This window comes from Megascapheus bottae, chromosome 5 (genome assembly GCF_031878675.1).
Source record: "Megascapheus bottae isolate mThoBot1 chromosome 5, mThoBot2.hap1, whole genome shotgun sequence".
NCBI lineage: Eukaryota > Metazoa > Chordata > Mammalia > Rodentia > Geomyidae > Megascapheus > Megascapheus bottae.
Window position 1 is genome coordinate 14,355,318 of NC_143513.1, and position 19,251 is coordinate 14,374,568.

A 19,251-nucleotide genomic window follows, 5' to 3' on the forward strand; every position below is an offset into this window, starting at 1 on the left:
TTCAGATTATTAGTTGCTGGCAGAACTTACAGGACTTCACATCAGATCTCAGTGTTTGAAGAATACATCTGTGGACCTCCCAAACAATGACAATTACTAGAGAGTACTAAACCAGGATGTCTGTCAGTCACCTCAGGCCCTATCTAGACTCTCTAGGACTATAAATTTGCACTTACCACTGAGAGCATTTGGGAAATTCTACTTCACAGAATGTCACTAAGGTGGATTTGTCCTTCAGAACACATAATTTATATGTTTAAAACATGTGTCCAAACAACTCTGGCCAGTCCTGGGCTTGGGCTCAGGGCCTGAGCACTGTCCTTGGGTTTTCTCAAGGCTAGTGATCTACCACTTGAGTCTTAGCACCACTTCTAGCTTTTTTCTATGTATGTGGTACCGAAGAATCGAACCCGAGTCTTTATGCATGCTAGACAAGCACTCTGCCACTAGGCCAAACTCCCAGCCCCTAGTGTCTTTTTTTTTTTAAGAAAGCATTGAAAGCTTGATAATCTGTCTGTGTAGGTGTGTGCGATGTATGCTGGTATTGAGATTTAAATTATCAAGGAATTTTGTTATATTCTTTTTCACATAGTTTTCAGTCTTAATCTACAGTACATTTCAATACAAACCCCCTATCAAGTTCAGTAGCTTTATGTACAAATATCAGCAATTATGTAATATGCATACACTAGCTACTATATTGTGAAACAGAGCTCTTAGGAATAACCTAAAAGCAGTCATTTAGCTCATTTTTTGCCTTTCTGATAAAGATAGTCATCCTGTCCAGGTTACTAGAGGAAAGTATAGGAATTTGATGGCCTGCAGCTGTCTCAGTACATACATAGCAGATTCAGTGCCATGATAGATCCAGTTGTACTCCAACAGGAGTGATGCTTTAGATGATAAAAGCATGTTCAATTACCTGGAGAAAAAGGGACAAGTAAATGAAGGCAAAGGGAAAGTAAAAATTTAGATTGGGTTCTGGTTAGGAGTGTTGAATTTTAATTTGCAAATATTTTGGATGTTCATTATTCTCTTTGGAAGGAATATGAAAGAAATCACATTATTTTTTTCCTTCTTGCCCTATATCAGTAAATGAATAAATAAATCCAGACAATTTAAGTTCATTTCCTGCCTCATGTGATAGTAGAAGTTTTGAAATGTGGAGGTAGGCATATTAATTGAAGTGATAAGGAAGAAAAATACCATTTCTCAATTTTGATCAAAACATTTTAAAATGTTCTTCTTTAAAAGTCAAATTGCTAATCATCTTCCTCAGTTAATCAATTTGCATATTTTAAAATAAAATCATAATCATCCTGTCATGATATAATTTATCCAGGGTTGAGTTTGTTTCTCTGAATCTCAGTGCCTTTTTGTGCACACTGACAATCTTATTGATGCAAATTACTTATATATGGTTTTATTTATGTATTAATATTTTTTTTCTATGTATGTGGTACTGAGGAATTGAATCGGGGTCTTTGTGGATGCTAGGCAAGCACTCTACCACTAGGGCAAACTCCCAACTTTTATTTAAATATTTATCTTCACATGGTTTGAATAACTATAGAGAGGCACCAGAAAATATGTCAAAACTAAAACTGTATATTTCTCACAGATACATGCAATGCAGTATTTTCAACTATAATCTATATTTAAGTGTTTTCCACAAAGTCTAATTTACTATGAGAAATAAAATTTGCAAAGAATTGCCAAATCTGTCTTGAAACTTCCACTTTAAATTTAAAACAGATTCCCAAATGTCTGCTAGGATATATCTCTACTATGACAAAGAATGTGCACCTGCGATTACCTAAACCAGCCAAAGAATGGCACCATTGCTTCACATAAATGTAGTCACAGATATTTTTATTTGGTTATTGAAATTTTTTTCACAAATCCCATGGCACAGTGTAGAATTCTATCTGTCCTACAGGTCTGTTTTTTGCCTCTAGATAATATTTTACAGTAAGTGCCTGATGTATTGCTTCTGTCACCCTCTGGCCAGTAAAGGAGCTGAGATCAGCACGATGGGTGAGGAACAAAAAGACAAAGGGACTGTTCTGCCCTTCTGGTTCAGATTTTGCATGTGGTCATAATTTTCCAACTTTATGGTAATAAGGGGAATGCATTTATAACCTTTCTGCTCCTTCTCAAGTTGAGACTGCATTGTTGTGTTCAGCAGTTGGCCATGGATGTTATACAATCCATGTTAAAGAATCTGGGATGTGATGAATAAGATGGGCAGTTGACTTTTAAAAGCAAATGTTGACTTATGGCGGGTGAGGGGATAGGGGGGATGTGGCAGGTTATAAGGAAGGATTCAGAAAATAATTAGCATATTAGGCAATCAGCTTAATGTTCTCATGAAAATGAGAACTAGTCTGCTAAGTCTTGGACTAATTTATTCTGTTTATCCTGCTCAAGAGAGCTCAACTCTACATTCCTACACTACTAGCCCTAGAGTAAGAACAAAAAAATCATGAGTATTTTTTTCTTTTTTTTACAACTGCAAGCCACACCTAATATCATTTAGTCAGCTTAATCTGTAATCACCAGTATACTTTGGATGGTTTTATATTACTACACAGTTTTTTACAGAAGGAATTAAATAAAACAATGATTTTACTTGGATTAAATACTTGTCAGTTTTCAGAATCAGACTGAGAAAAAAAGCTATCCAATTTTTAATATTGAGCAAAACAATACTAAATAGTTTACAACTGCCTGGTTGAAAATATTCAAGTGGCCAGAAGTTTTCAGTGTCATTAATCATCAGGAAAGTGAACATTTCAATCACAACAAGATACTATTAAAAATCAGAAAAATCTAAGAGTCAAAAGACAGAAAATATCAAATGTTGACCAACTTGTAGAGGTACTAGAGTATTGGTATGTTATTGTTGAGAATGTAAACCATTGCAAACTAGATGGAAAAATGTCTGACAGTTAGTCCTTTTATGAAACTAAGCCACTATCTGGAGATCCAGAGGGTCAATATTTCTCTAAGAGAAATGCACAAATGCGCCTTCCCTAAAAGAAGCCTTAAACAAGAGTGTTCATATCTGTTTCAACACTAAGTGGTTAAATAGACAACTACACCAAAATTTTATCAATAGAAGAGTGGATAAACAACTGTGTTATGCTCTTGAGGAAAGAGATTTACTCACAACAAAAAGGAACACATTATATAGAAAATATATACCCAATTAAAGGAGTTGAAATAAGTCCATGAATAAGTTTAATAATTTCAAAGTTCTTTGGACAGCATTGACATTCAAATGAAAAACTTATCGATGCCAAAAAACTGAAATCTTGCTTCTACTTGGTAGACAGGTTACAAATCAGATTATACAAAAATTGCATAGTAATTCAATGCTGTGCAAGAGCTTAACAGGTAGGTAAGTGTATGTACTTATAATCATCAAATGATACACAGAATGGATACATTTCATTTCACATGAAATTTACCTCAACAGAAAGTCAGTAAACTGTAAATGCTAGATGACATGTGATTAATTATAGAAAAATAGCATCACTTGATTGATGGATGAATGAGGCCAATCCAGAAAGACAATAGAAACTGGATACCTAGTGTATAAATGTTCATTATGTAAAGGTTTATGTAAACCTGAATGTTTAGTAATCTTCATTTTAAAAGATGGGAAACAAAGAATTCAGATACAGTTTTATAGTACTCACCAAAAAAGTCAAAATAAAAGAATAAAAGGAGTCATTGGTTATATCTGATTAGTTTATTCTGACTTTTTTTTTGCTATGTTTGGTATAAGGAAATGCACTTTGTGTAAAATAGGAATGATGAAATAAGAAGCTGTAAACAACTGATCAAATGACAGAAATTTCATTTTTCTCTCTTCTGGGCTTTTTGCTTTTGTTGGGTTTTGTTTTGTTTTTAATTTTATTTGGGTATTTACACTACATAGGCCACAACAGACTTCTTTATTCTGCCTTACCCTCAACACTGACACAGTGAAAACCGTAATTATTTCTATATGAAAGAAAACCACATTAGGAAATATTCTTTTCACTTTCTCTACAAATCTTCTCACAACTTTCTCATAAATAAGCGAGGTTAGAATCAAGGAGACAGGACTAAATCCCTCTCTTAGCACTTGGACTGTGCCCAAATCATTTATCATGGCCACAGGCGAACTGGAGCTTTTTTTTCACCTATGCATTAGGGGGTCTACCTGGATGAAAGGCAGACTTGGCTGAATGAATAGAAAAAGGAGAATACATTCAAATTGCAAGGATGTTTTTGTCAATCTACTGAACGCATATTCATGGATAAGACATTTTTATTTTTCACTAAATCTGTGTGCTCCCACCAGAGGTACTGAGATTTCTTTGGGTAGCTCCAAAATATATGTAGATCTGTTTGTGGAATAATGCTCTGAGAAATGAAGAACAGGATTTCTATCCCTGGGTTTGGATGTGTCAGTAGCTTCTGAGAGTTACTAATAGTTTTCATTTGCATCAGAACCAATTGATACTTTCAAATATCAATATGGTTTCAACTATATCATTATTCCTGAGCAAGGTGGAAAGACAGTCATTGTGCTGGCAGCACTTGGCTACTCCAAGTATAAATAAACATCCTGGTCACAGGGGAATTATGTTTGTGGTACAATATCTGACCATAAGGAAACAAATGCACAGTAAGAGATACAAACTCCAAGATTGATTGCTCTGTACCATTATTCTTTAGTCTTCCAGGAATTTCATTTTCTATTTTAAATCTGAAATGAAATTTCATTTAAAAACAAATGAAAAAATTCCAAACCAAGACAGAACAATTATCCAAGTATGAGACTTTCATAAAATTATTTGCCTTTCACTCTAAGCAAAAAAAAACTTCTTGCTTTTAAATGTTTATTTAGGAGGACATGAAATTATTTATGGATGTAGAAATAGGAGGGCATCAACCTTATCTTTATTTTCTGGATCTTATACTTGGGAAAAAATGTCCAGTTGTGGTTGGGATAAAAAGAAATTAACCAAACACTGTATTTTATATTTCACTTAATTACACATGATCAAAGGTGCCCTTAAAGCATTTGTGTGTGCATGTTCCAAGTTATGTGGGACAGTCTATATAAGAATATAGCCATTTGGCTCAATGTCCCTGGTGTTGATTCAATAGTTCCTTTTGCTATAGCCAACCAAAATTTTCCATTCTTTGAAATTTAGTGTTTTACTTCACAGATGAAGCACACCTGTTTCTGATATGCTATTGCTTCCATTCTTGTTAACTCTAAAACATAATTCATGAAATGTGGGGGGAAAAGAATCTGAGCTCACTACTCTGATGTTAAATATAATTTCGATTTTTGTATTGCTGATTAATAGAACACATAGTGACTTTAGCATCTGATAAGTCTAAACATGTTTATGGAGTACACAGTATGGGCCTACCCCATCCTCACCAACCAACCATCAACAAATAAGCAAAAAAAATCCCAGAAAAACAAAGCAACAACAACAAAAAAATAATATTGCCAGGTACTGATGACTTATACCGGAAATCTTAGTTACTAAGGAGGCTGAAATCTGAGGATCACAGCTTAAATGCATACCCCAATAAATTTTCCTCTACTTGCAAAAAAACAAACAAAAATCAACAAAAAAAACCCTAATTATAAAAAAACAAGTAGAGAAGTAAGGCAGATACTGGGAGAAGGTTGAATAGGATGTGTGCAGATCGTTCTGATCAGGAAAATAAGATAATAAGGGATACAAAGAGAAGAAGTAGGGGGATTAAATGCCAACAATATAGGTCTTTCTTTGGAAGATGGTTTCCCTTCACAGAGGGAGAAACAGATCATAAAGAATTGGAATTGGAGTCAGTGGTGGTATATGTGAAACCCTGAAGCAAGAAACATTCAAAGATGAGTTAATCAGGATAACATGAATCCAAATACATATTCAGCCTTATGAGCCAGTATAAGAACTCAGGTTTTTAAAGTTGGTGACATAGGGGCATTTGTACAGAGGTATATGGTATCTCATTTGTGTTTTCATATAAGGCCAACCAGTATGGGCGCTCTATATAATGTAAGGTATGAGTATATAAACAGAAAAAACAATTAGCAAGCCAATACATAGCAAAGAAAGAAAAGATTGTGGCTTAGTCTAGAATCCTAATGAAGACTGAATGAAGGTCATCAGATTTTAAATATATCTATTTTTAAATAACAGAAAATTTTGCTGGCAGAGCTGATATGCAATAGGAGAGAAAAGTAAACAATAACTTTAAAATATTGGCTGCCATTCTAAAGTAAATAAATTACCTCCCCTTATCTTGTAGAAGGGAGCTGGGATATCTTTTGGACATATTTTAAGATGGAGATGTCAAGTAAAATTGCAAGCAAAGTTATTTTGCCATGCAGATAAACCTATTCATGTATGGTTGAGGAGGAATTCCAGATAGAACAGGTATGCTTTGAAATCATCAGTACTATATATGGCCCATAATGTTATAAACATCACTGGATCATATAATCAGTGAGGATTACTGAGCTTTAGTACATACTTAAAAGTCTAGATCTATAATCCAAGAAAGCGGGGAGACAGAGACAAAGACAGACAGACAGACAGACAAACAGACAGACAGAGACAGAGAGAGAGACAGACAGAGACAGAGACAAAGAGACAGAGACAGAGAGACAGAGACAGAGAGAGACAGAGAGAGCAAGCGCACAAGTAAGAGAGAAGAGAAAGAGAATGAGGAAAAACAGGGAGAGAAGGAAAACAGGAAGAAAGAGAAGAAGCAGAAGAAAAGGGGAGGGAAGAGGGAGGGAGGAAAGGAAAATTAGGAGAATTTTTGTGATTATATCACAAGTAAATAGTGATATAAATATTATCACATGACATAAACTATTACATGACATAAAAATAATATATCAGAGCATAAATTGGCATGTGACTCTGAAGCAGTAGGGTTCAAGTGTTTTAGCCACTTTCAGGAGGGAACTTCTTATCTCTCATTATATGCATATCTGCATAGACAGTATTTAAGGTTGTAGGGAAAGGGTAGAAACCATGGTAGAGCAGCAAGGAAAAACAGGAAAAGTTATGCAGGATATAGAGCTGACCTTAAGCCTATCTTTAAGGGAGTATTTTAGGTGCCAAACAATCTTTGTTTTGTTATATGTTTAGAAAACTAACATTTATGAGAATAGCAAGTTTTATTGATATTTGTTTTAATTTTCTTTGTCCCTATTTAATTCTTACTAGCCAAAACTTGTATTTTCATTTGCAAGCCTAGTTAATATTGTGACATCTAATCATTATAGCATTATATCTAATCATTTAACATCTCTTCAGTTCTTGGCCTGTGGAAATTGTAGTTGGAAAGAAACAGGACTACTATAATTATGCAGAAATACTCATTGCAAATTTTGGAAATATCAGAAGGTAGAACTAGGGAAATTTGAATGAGATAAGATTACTTTTTTTGGATTGTTGATCAAATTGATTAGTTAGGACAGCATTTCCTGTTAGAAAAGAGAAACTTTAGGCTAAAGATTTGGAGATTAGTACAGCAAAATATAACATATGGTCCAGTTCCATGAAGATATATATATATATGCACATCTTTGTATGCATGTATGAAAGCAGCCTTGCCTATTCCCGAATTGAAAATTCCTTAAGCCTAAAAATAATCATCTCTAGGTTCTGATCAACTTACAGCATTGGAGAGAGATTGAGATACAAGGAATCACAAAGTGTTAGATTTTGTTTCAGTAATAGGTGATATTTAATAAAAGCTAGTCTTGGGGGAAAAGGTAACATTTTTTCATATATTTTATTGTAATTAATACAAGGGTCACATTATATTCACCAAATAGAAGGTGCATTACTTCACAAACATTGATACCCTTTCTCATGTCTTGGTCCCCATTTCCCTCCCCCACCCCCACCCCTCTTCTTATTTTCCCTGCTTCCCTATCCTATTTCAAATAACCAAATAAGCATATATACAATATATCAGATAACAAAGTACAATACTGTAACAATATGAGATAACAAGGGACAGCAAGAGAGATGAGAGATAACAAAGTACATTAAGGATGATAATCACTCATTATATGGCCTTTGTTTCTATATCCTGGAGGTCCTTTCATTTAGCGACATTCTATATGGCCTTATGTATCTAGGTTTTGCTCTATTGAAAATCTCTACTAGGAGAGTCCAAGCTATATACTAATTATGACAAATGAGGGAAACCATTGAGCCTAAGTTCCTTTGAGTCTGGCTTACTTCACTTAATATGATTTTTTCTAAGTCTTTCCATTTCCATACAAATGGGGAGATGTCGTTCTTTCTAACAACAGCATAGAATTGCATTGTGTATAAATACCACATCTTGTTGATCCACTCATCAACTGGGGGCACCTTGGTTGGTTCCATATCTTTGCTATGGTAAATAGTACTGCAATGAACATTGTTATGTTGGTGGATTTAGTATGTCCTTGTTTCTGGATGATTGGGTAAATGCCAAGTAGTGGAATTGCTGGGTCATAGGGGAGCTCTAGGTTTAGTCTTTTGCTTTCCATAGTGATTGAACGAGTTTAGACTCCCACCAACAGGGTAGTAGTGATCCCTCCTGGCCACATCCCCTCCAGCATCTGTTGTTATTAGATTTCTTGATCCTGGCCATTCTAACTGGAGTGAGGTGGAATCTTAGAGTTGTTTTGATTTGTATTTCTTTTATGGCCAAAGATGTCAAGCATTTCTTCATGTGTCTATAGGCCATTTTTATTTCTTATTCGGAGAAGACTCTCTTTAAGTCTTAGGCCCATCTTTTAATGGGATGGTTGTTTCTTTGGAGATTAGTTTTGGAGTGATTCAATTTTTTGAGATGTTGATATGTTTTATTGTTGTGTTTCTGGGTCCTTAAGAAAGTTTTGACCTGTGCCAAGGAGACTTAGTGTATCTCCTATTCCTTCTTGTAAAGTTTTCAGTGTATCTGCTTTTGCTTCCAAGTCTTTGATTCATTTGGAGTTAATCCTAGTGAGGAGTGACAAAGAAGGAGCTAACTTTATTTTTCTGCAAGTGCTTAACCAGTTCTGCCAGGACCACTTGTTGAAGAGGCTATCTTTCTTTCATTCTATTTTTTTGGCTCCCTAACCAAAGATCAGATGGCCATAGGTCTGTGGGTTAATTTGTGGGTCCTCAGTTCTATTCCATTTTTCCTTAGGTCTGTTCATATACCAGTACCAAGCTGTTTTGGTTACTATAACTTTGTAATAGAGTCTAAAGTTTGGTATTGAAATTTTTCCTGCGCTGTTCTTTCTGCTAAGAATTGTTTTTGCTATATGGGGTCTTTTATTATTCCATATGATATTTTGGATTGCCTCTTCTATTTCTTTAAAGAATGACACTGGGATATTGATGGATATTGCATTGAATTTGTAGATAGCCCTTTGCAAGATTGCCATTTTCATGGTGTTAATTCTTCCAATACAGGTCCATTTCCTCAGTTCTGCTTTAATTTCTTTTTTCAGGGTTTTAAAGTTTTCATCAAAAAGATCCTTTATATACTTAGTTAATTCCTAGGTACTTTATTTTCTTTGAGGCTATTGCAAAAGGAGTTGCTTCATTCCTCTCATTGTTGGCATATAGGAAGGCAGTTCGTTTTTGAGGGTTAATTTTATGCCCTGCTACCTTCCCAAAGTTTTGAATCAGCTCAAGCAATTTGGGAGTGGAGTCTATATGGTTCTTTAAATACACAATCATGTCATCTGCAAAGAGGGAAAGTTTCACTTCCTCTGTCCTTATTTGGATCTCCTTTATGCTTGCATCTTGCCTTATTGCTCTGGCTAGGAATTCTACTACTATGTTAAAGAGGAGTGGAGAGACTGGGCATCCTTGTCACCTTCCTGATTTTAGAGGAAATAGCTTTAGCTTTTCGCCATTAAGTATAATGTCATACACAGGAAATGGTAACATTTTTATATATTTTTAAATGTGGCTTTTTACTTTAGGGCCAATATCACTGTTTATTTCTCTCATCATTTTATTGACAATATTATGATGAGATAAGCTATGCAGATGATCTATTTCTATTCAAAACTCAGTGACTTATTTTCAGGACCTTTGTTAAATTTCAAAGCTCTTACTTGCATCAAGTGAAATAGAGTATGAAAAACAGTTTAAATCAAGTAGACTTTCTAAAAGTATGGTTTGGGGAAAGATGCACAAAAGCCATTTGAACTTCAGCTGTTAAAGTGCAAATTAGACATTTAATGTTGTTTAGAAAGTTAAAAGAAATCCTATATGGAAAATAGCTGGCATAGTAGCCACTCAATAATTTTTCATTTCCTTCCTTCTTTTAAAAGTGAAAATTTTCAGTTCAACATAACATCAAGACTTTGGCTCATTCATTTTGGTAAAAACCACTTAGGAAAATTTTTTTAGTTTTACCACAATTGACTGTTTTGCAGTTCTTTTAAAAACAAAATTGACATCTAGAAAGTTTCACAACCTAAGATATCCTTTACCTTTAGGGTAAAAATGAAGAAGTATTCTATACCATATGGACAGTAAAAAGAAAATATGAATTCTCCTTGAGAAAAAATATGAAATTAGTTTAGGAAGACAAAAATAAGAAAGAAGACAAAGGTAGAGGGTCTTGATTGAAAAGCAGTTGTAAGAGCTGTAATGTTAAAACAGAAAAAGTAAAGAAGAGGGATTTTTGCTGTTGTTCTCCTCAGTGGTTATGTATTACAGCAGGCATTTCACCCTCATTTATCTTTCTTTCCAAATGAAAAAGTCCTGTAAAAGTGAGATTATGTCATGAATGTCAGTCCCATGAATTATTCTATGCTATGTGTAAGAGGAAATGTACATTTTTCCACTTTGACCTTTATATACTTTTTCATAATTTTCTGGCTACAGACAGACTGCAACCATTCCTTTCAGTTAGTAATTAAGGACTAATTTGCTGTTCCTTTATAAAATGAAAGACTTCTTACAGATGAAAGTTGGGGTTTTTTTGTTGTTGTTATTTTAAAATTCCTGGTGTTTTGGGCTTTAGAGATTTCAGACAATTAAATAACTCAAATGCTCCAAATAAAAATATGCAATAAACAGTCAATGTCTCTGGGCACCATTCATGACTCAATGTTTCATTTTGTCACACAGCATAAAATATAAATGAAGACTGAGAAGAAGGGAGAAATAGTTATAATTTACACCTGTCTAGAAACTTTGGCACTGAAGTCCCAAGTACAGTCAGCCATTTACAGTGGAAACACATAACCAGAGACTATGTAAGTATGGAAGATGAGATTATCCACTAGCAGCGATCTTTCAAATTCATAGACACATCTGGATTCATGAGGTGAGAATGAGTAATGCTGAGCACTGTAAAATCATTTACAGTGTTTGAATTCATTAACACACATTCTCAGTCTGTCTTTGCTGTGAGATACTATTGGTAATAATAGTCAAAATCAATATGGAAAATACCTATGCTAACTTGAAAACGCGATGACCTAAAACATCAGAAAGATAAGTATTATTAAAAAGTATTATTTAAAGGAGGAAAAGTAGATACATTTAGGAAAATCTTAGTCAACTTTCCCCCCATATCATCTCTTCCCTCCTTTCCTTATCTCTCTCTCTCTCTCTCTCTCTCTCTCTCTCTCTCTCTCTCTCTCTCTCTCTCTCTCTCTCTCATTTTTTTTCCTTTGCTTGTTCCATCATGGGGCTTGAGATCAGGGCCAGGACTCTTTCCCTGAGCTCTTTTTGGTCCAGGCTAGCCCTCTACTACTTTAAACCATCTTACGTTCCTTTTCTGGTAGTTAAATGGTGATTTAAAAAAAAAAAAAAAAGAGTCTCACGGGCTCTGAAGCATGACCTAGTGGTAGGGTGCTCACCTAGCATACAGGAAACCCTGTGTTTGATTCTCGGTACCACACGCACATATCAAAAAGCTGGAATTGGAGCTGTGGATCAAGTGGTACATTGCTAGCCCTGAGAAAGCTCCATGACAGTGTCCAAGATTGTCTCCCCACCCCCCTAAAAAAGAAAAGAGTCTTACAGACTTCCATAGCCTGGATCTCTTTGAATTGCAATCTTCAGATCTCACCCAGAGCATCATAACCCAGGATATGATAAAGACACCTGCTCAACCATGTTCATCTCTGCACTATTCACAATAGCCAAGCAATGGAAATAAACTAGATGCCCTACTGATGATGAATGGATACAAAAATATATGGTGCATCTATACAATGGATTTCTACATAGCCACCAGACAAGATAAAATAATGGCATTCACTGAGAAGTAGATGAAACTAGAGTGAATCATGTTGACAGAAATAAATCAAGATCAAACGAACAAAAGGCACATGGTCTCCTTGATATGTGGATATTAGATCCAAACAGTACAAGAGCGATGACTCAGTATTCAGGTACCCAAGGTAATGGACATGGTCTTGGAGATAGAAACATAACTATGTAGACATAAAAATCTATGATAGGATATATACTCTATAGACAAAATGTTATATAGATTGATATGTATTTATTACGTACAAACCCTCATCTTAATTTTAATTATGTTCTAAAAATCTATGTGCCAGTGATTGCATATAGAGATGCCCTTCTTGAATATTTGTTTGTTAAACATGACATTTGAAATATGATGTAAAAATCAGTGTTAATAAAATCTTTCAAAAACTTTTTATTGAAGATAAGTTGATTTATCAATATGTTTAAAAGGCAAATACTATTTATATGGTCATGTCATGATTTATAGTTTTCTTTCTTTCTATTTCTTTAAATCAAGATGTATCATACACATAAACTTACACGTGAATTTGAAAATGACTAAAAATGTACACAAATATAGTGATAGATATTAGTAAATTAGAAGAAAGTTCAGGTAAGATAATGCAAAAGTGCCAGCCATAACACCATAGGGTTTTTCAAATGTTAATGGACACTCAATCACTTAGGAACTCATGAAGATGTTGATTCTGAAGGAGTAAATCTGAGATGGAGATGCCCTACTTTCTGTATTTCTAACAATTACCCAGACAATGCCAATCCTGTTGGTCTACAGAACAAATTTCAAAGAGAAAACTCCTAGAAACTGATGGAAGAAAAATTGCATCAAGAGAAGTCAAACTATCAAATGCTCCTTCTCACCTACAACCAATATCATTCTTTCCCTTTAAATGAGACCCACTATAGAAAACATTCAGGAACTCACATGCAAGATTTAGAATCAGTGCTCTGAATTTTACATTATTCTGACCATGCCTATATATTTTAGGTTACCTTACTATCAGTAGCATAACTTTCTCACTGCATGCTTAGCTATATTGAATAACAAAGAAGAAGACTTAAAGATACTGTAAATGATATATTTGTAAATGATCTTTGCTATACTAGTGATAGATGGAATCACTAGTGCTCATACATATTTGAAGAATAGAAGCCCAATCCAGTAGATGATTAATTATAAGAACCAGAATGAATGCAAGATTACAATACCATACTTCCTGGATAGAGCTCTTTGAAGAAAGGACATATCAACTTAAGGGCACATTTCCCATGGATCTAAACATATAGGATTATCTTTAAAATGTCATGTCCGAGCAAAATAGTTCTTAAACGTTATAATCCCCAAGGGACTTTTCCTATCAAAGGGTACACTAGTAAATACTTTATTTATTCTTTCATTTGCTAAGGTATAATCCTTCTAAGGTTTGCTGACTTCACTCCTCTGAATCAGTCTAGGTGAGAGTTAACAAGAAGCCATCATTTTTCACTGTACGCATTGTAAGTTGCTTACTTCATACTGTTTCACAACCTCTCTGTGAAATACATTGTAGCACCTTCAGCACCTGCCATCTCTTTCTGTCTGAGTTAATATATTATTCTTTTCTCATTATTATTTCATGTGCATGGATCAAATGAACTTGACAAGTTGACATTCTTGACATCACTACCCAGTGTCCAATACTTCAAAAGATGAAATGCTGACATCATATGCTTCAGCTGCTACAGCCACCAATTTCCCAGTATTTAACAAGGGGCTGGACATATTCAGGATATTCATGTTTTCTGATATCCCATGAGTATACATCATACTAATATAATATATTCCTGGGCTAGCTTTGGTTAAGAATACATCTCACAAGATACGCCTTTTTGCTTACTCCTTTCTCTTCGTGACTGCGACCGAGGAAGCATCCCTCAAGTGTCTCTTCCCACCCTCCTCTTACGTCCGAGTCTCCTAAGGGGCCAGAATAGCTGCGGAAGCTCTTCATGGGAGGGCTGAGCTTTGAAACCACCAATGAGAGTCTGAGGAGCCATTTTGAGCAATGGGGAACCCTCACGGACTGTGTAGTAATGAGAGATCCAAACACCAAGCGTTCCAGGGGCTTTGGGTTTGTAACTTACGCCACTGTGGAGAAAGTAGATGCAGCTATGAATGCAAGACCACACAAAGTGGATGGAAGAGTCGTGGAGCCAAAAAGAGCCATCTCCAGAGAAGATGCTCAGAGACCAGGTGCCCACTTAACTGTAAAAAAGATTTTTGTCGGTGGCATTAAAGACACTGAAGAACACCACCTACGAGATTATTTTGAACAATATGGGAAAACTGAAGTGATTGAAATCATGACTGACCGAGGCAGTGGAAAGTAGAGAGGCTTTGCGTTTGTAACCTTTGACGACCATGATCTGTGGACGAGATTGTCATTCAGAAATACCGTACTGTGAATAGCCACAACTGTGGAGTGAGGAAAGCCTTCTGAAAGCAAGAGATGGCTAGTGCTTCACCCAGCCAAAGAGGCCGAAGTGCTTCTGGAAACTTTGGTGGCAGTCGTGGAGGTGGTTTTGGTGGCAATGACAATTTTGGTTGTGGAGGAAACTTCAGTGGTCGAGGTGGATTTGGTGGCAGCTGAGGTGGTGGTGGATATGGTGGCAGTGGGGATGGTTACAAGGGATTTGGTAATGATGGTAACAATTTTGGAGGTGGTGGAAGCTACAATGATTTTGGCAATTACAACAATCAGTCTTCAAATTTTGGACCCATGAAGGGAGGAAACTTTGGTGACAGAAGCTCTGGCCCCTATGATGGTGGAGGCCAATACTTCACCAAACCACAAAACCAAGGTGGCTATGGCAGTTCCAGCCGCAGTAGTTGCTATGGCAGTGGCAGAAGGTTTTAAATTACTGCCAGGAAACAAAGCTTAGCAGGAGAGGAGAGCCAGAGAAGTGACAGGGAAGCTACAGGTTACAACAGATTTGTGAACTCAGCCAAGCACAGTGGTGGCAGGGCCTAGCTGCTACAAAGAAGACATGTTTTAGACAATACTCATGTGTATGGGCAAAAAAAAAAACACTCGAGGACGGTATTTGTGACTAATTGTATAACAGGTTATTTTAGTTTCTGTTCTGTGGAAAGTGCAAAGCATTCCAACAAAAGGGTTTTAATGTAGACTTTTTTTTCTTTTTTCTTTTTTTGCACCCATGCTGTTTGATTGCTAAATGTAATAGTCTGATCATGACACTGAATAAATGTGTCTTTAAAAAAAAAAGAATACATCTCACAATATTGTCAGTTTTTTCCATATATTTTTTATTGTAATTAATCAAAAGGTTACATTATATTCACCAGATAGAAGGTGCATTACTTCACAAACATTGATACCCATTCTCATGTCTTGGTCCCCATTTCCCTCTAATATTGTCAATTTTTAAGATCAGTTATAACTCTGGTGGCTTTTCTTTGCTAGTTTGTTGGCAGTTGTTTACATAAATGTCATTGGGCACACACTAAAAGAAAATCAATTTGGGTGGTGAATATAATGTAAAATTTGTCTTTTTTGGTAAGTTTAAACTTCTTTTTTGTCATGATATCTGTGACTTCTTCTACCCTTCTTTTAGGACTTTCATCCAGAAAGGTTAGTACATCTAAGCCAATGTACACAGAAGTGAGGTAAGTGTACATACATTGCCAGGGAGAGAGCTTTTGAGACTGGCCAGTTGGTTGCTAGGAACACTAGCTCATTCTCATAACAAGCATGGCAGCCAGGATCCAAAGATAGGCTTTCCCCTATGTGTAGGAGAATGGGGGTCCTGGCAGAGAAGGGCCCCTTCTTTGGTCCTAGGTAGGCAATTCAGCAAAGTATCTTATAGTTCATATCCCTTTCATATAACTTCATTCTGCCAAGCTTTTCAGATCTTCTTGAAGGAAAAGGTGAAGTTAGAGAAGAATTTCTGGAAGGTAGGAACATGGCAAATGTTAAGAAATAATAAGCATTGGAGACCTGCTTGTGCTTTCATTGTTTCACCACATTACCAAGGGCAAGCGCTGGTGGATTCCATCTTGACTTGGCTGTCCACACGAGTAGACATAGTTGGTAGAACATGATACTCTCTTTCTTGACCTAGTTCAAAAGTCCATCAAAACTCTATCCACTATGAAATTGACCTTTAGAATAACTCTATTTTTGGAGCATCCTGCTTCAGGTTCCTTCAGGACATACAAAACTTCCCTTTCAGGAAATGATGGCAATTTTTTAAGGTTTTTCCTCTCTCCTTCTCTCTTTCTCTCTCTGTCTCTCTGTCTCTGTCTCTGTCTCTGTCTCTGTCTCTCTCTCTGTCTCTCTGTCTCTCTGTCTCTCTGTCTCTCTGTCTCTCTCTCTCTCTCTCTCTCTCTCTCTCTCTCTCTCTCTCTCTCTCTCTCTCTCTCGTTTTCTCCTTTCCTTTACTTCTCTTTCTCTCATATGCACACATATAACCCAACCTGATTTCAAATTTATAAATGAATACATGTCTTAAGACACATATCTTTATTTCATGATCAGAAATATTTCATAATCTTAATATCAAGATGTAGCACAAGAATGGAAATGGTGGCTTTTCTCAGAGGAAGATTTTCAAATAACATTTAGTTTTCCATCAGTAAGTATACTAAACTATGTACCAATCATCAAGCCTGACTCTTTGAATCTGGCCGTGGAGATTCTATTGAGTTATTTATTAAGTAAGTCCACCTCAATAGGTATACATATGGTTAGTCTCCAGTAGGAGTTTCTGAAGCTTTGTGGCATATTGAATTTCTAAATAAGACTATGGTATAAAATAATGACCTGGATAAAGTTGAAGGTAGTAGGCATTTTCAAGTATACTCAAAATTTGCTTTTCATCCAACAAAGCAGCATATTTACATCTTTGTCTCCAAGAACTAAAAGTTTATTACTTTGCTGATAATAATAGCTAGTAAAAGAAGCCTAGGAAAAGATCAGAGACAGAGAGCTTCATCACACTTAGACAAATAAGTAGGAAATAGAGTTAAAACTTATATCCTTAAGGGGCATATGGCTAATGTTAAGAAAGATTAAACCACAAATCAGAGAAATTCAAAGAGAATTCTAGGCACAGTCACTATTAAAATCTGAAAAGGGTTTAGAAACCTATTTCCATCCAGAATAATTTGGAAGTTCTGACACGTGCAATTATGTTTAATGAACATTTCCAGAAGAATGAGATATCTGTTTGGGCTTCTGCCCTGTAAGTAACACATGTCAAAATGCAGGACAGAGGCTTATTTTTCTATAGATAGCACAAAAAAAATGGGTGGGGAGAGCTCTTCTTGTTAGGAAAGTATAGCAGTCTGCTTTTGTCTTTCTTTTTTAATTTGAAAGCCCTTCCAGATAAACCTTTGTGGTGTTCAGCTTGGTCTGGATATCTTGGCTTTGTGCCTTTGCCTGTTTATAAGTCATGTAAGGAAGTCATCTGTCTTGACCAACATGGCTCACACATATTTTCCATGTTAATTACACATGTTTGGACTGACATTGCAGTGATACGATTTCATTTGTTTGAAACAATGGAAAGGATGACTCTTTAACTCGACAAACGTAGGTAAAAATTCTTCAGGGTAAGTGTTACATGTCTGGAAACTATAACAGGCACTGAAGACTGAAACCTCAGAGACCAGGAAGCCGAGATTCTACAAAGATCCCCTATTTCAATGGAAAGTAAGTTGGAATGGGATAGCATAATTATCACAAAAATTATAATTATAATTATAGTAATATATGTGTTAGACTCTCCAACTAGATTGGCATCCTAAAAATAATCACCACTTTAAAAAGAAACAGAGGCTGCTTATTTTTTTTAACTTTGACCCAATGGAAATGTTCAGATTTTGGCTGTGTTTTTGAGCAGAACGTCAACATTTTTTTACACTTACCAGAACACCAGTAGTTAACCCCATAATGGCCAACTGCTAGTTATTATCCTCCATTTGGTCCACAGCTGCATGGGTATACTTTATTGTCGTTTCAACCCTCAACCCATTAGCTGCCTGGTGACCGCTTGCATGCAGAGGGGTCTTTGGTGAGCAAAATCAGCATCAGGTTCACAGCTGTTGTAAAATATGTGGTGACAAAAATATCCATGTGCAATGCATTGTAGATAAATCTGTAAGCCAATTTAAGCAAAGCTTGAAAAGCAAGTGAGAAGACTGGTTAGTCTCCCTGGCTTCTCATTACAAATTATGATTCCTTTATATTTAGGAATACTCTGTTAAAATAAAAAAGTAGTGGTTTCTGGTTATATTCACTGAATCATAAGGGCCAGTTTTCAAAAGTGATAGGCAGAATTCAACAACAACAACAAAAATATTCTTTTCTAACCTTCTCAGCATTAAAAGAATGAATTTCATGCCAAGCAATTAAATTCCTGATTTTGGCACAACATCAAAGTTATCATTGGATGTCTATTCAACTATGTCCCTCAACTGTAACACCAAAATTAGTGTCTTCCAGCCTGAAGGCTGAAGTTTAGTACAGATGTTTATAGTAATGCTGCGCCTTCTAAAAGACTTTACTGAAAGTGACTTATAGGAAATTCTGGTTGGAGTTCTAAACTAATGACAGAACTGTGTTGCTTCTCCAGACCTGGCAACATGTGGAACCAGAAGGAAATAAGGAACTGAAGGGCCCATAGGAAAGCCATAGATGTCGTGATCTTTCTATCTCTGTCATAATATTGAAGGCCATCCTTTTGTCTCATGTTCAACATGTAAACTAAAAGGATAGAGAGGATCTCAAACTCCTTTACATCTAACTCAACTGTAATCCACCAGTGGGAGGCTGTTTCTACTTCTAACAACTCTAAGATTTAGTTTTTCTCCCTGCCTGTGCTGATTTCAATGAAGTCATTGTCTTCATAGATTACATGCTTTCCACTC

At 35.8% G+C, this 19,251-nt stretch overlaps 1 pseudogene; it reads left to right on the plus strand.

Annotated features, from left to right (window-relative positions):
- The first annotated feature begins 11,365 nt into the window (after positions 1 to 11,365).
- LOC150063023 (heterogeneous nuclear ribonucleoprotein A1-like) lies at positions 11,366 to 15,507 on the plus strand (annotated as a pseudogene).
- The last annotated feature ends 3,744 nt before the right edge of the window (positions 15,508 to 19,251 follow it).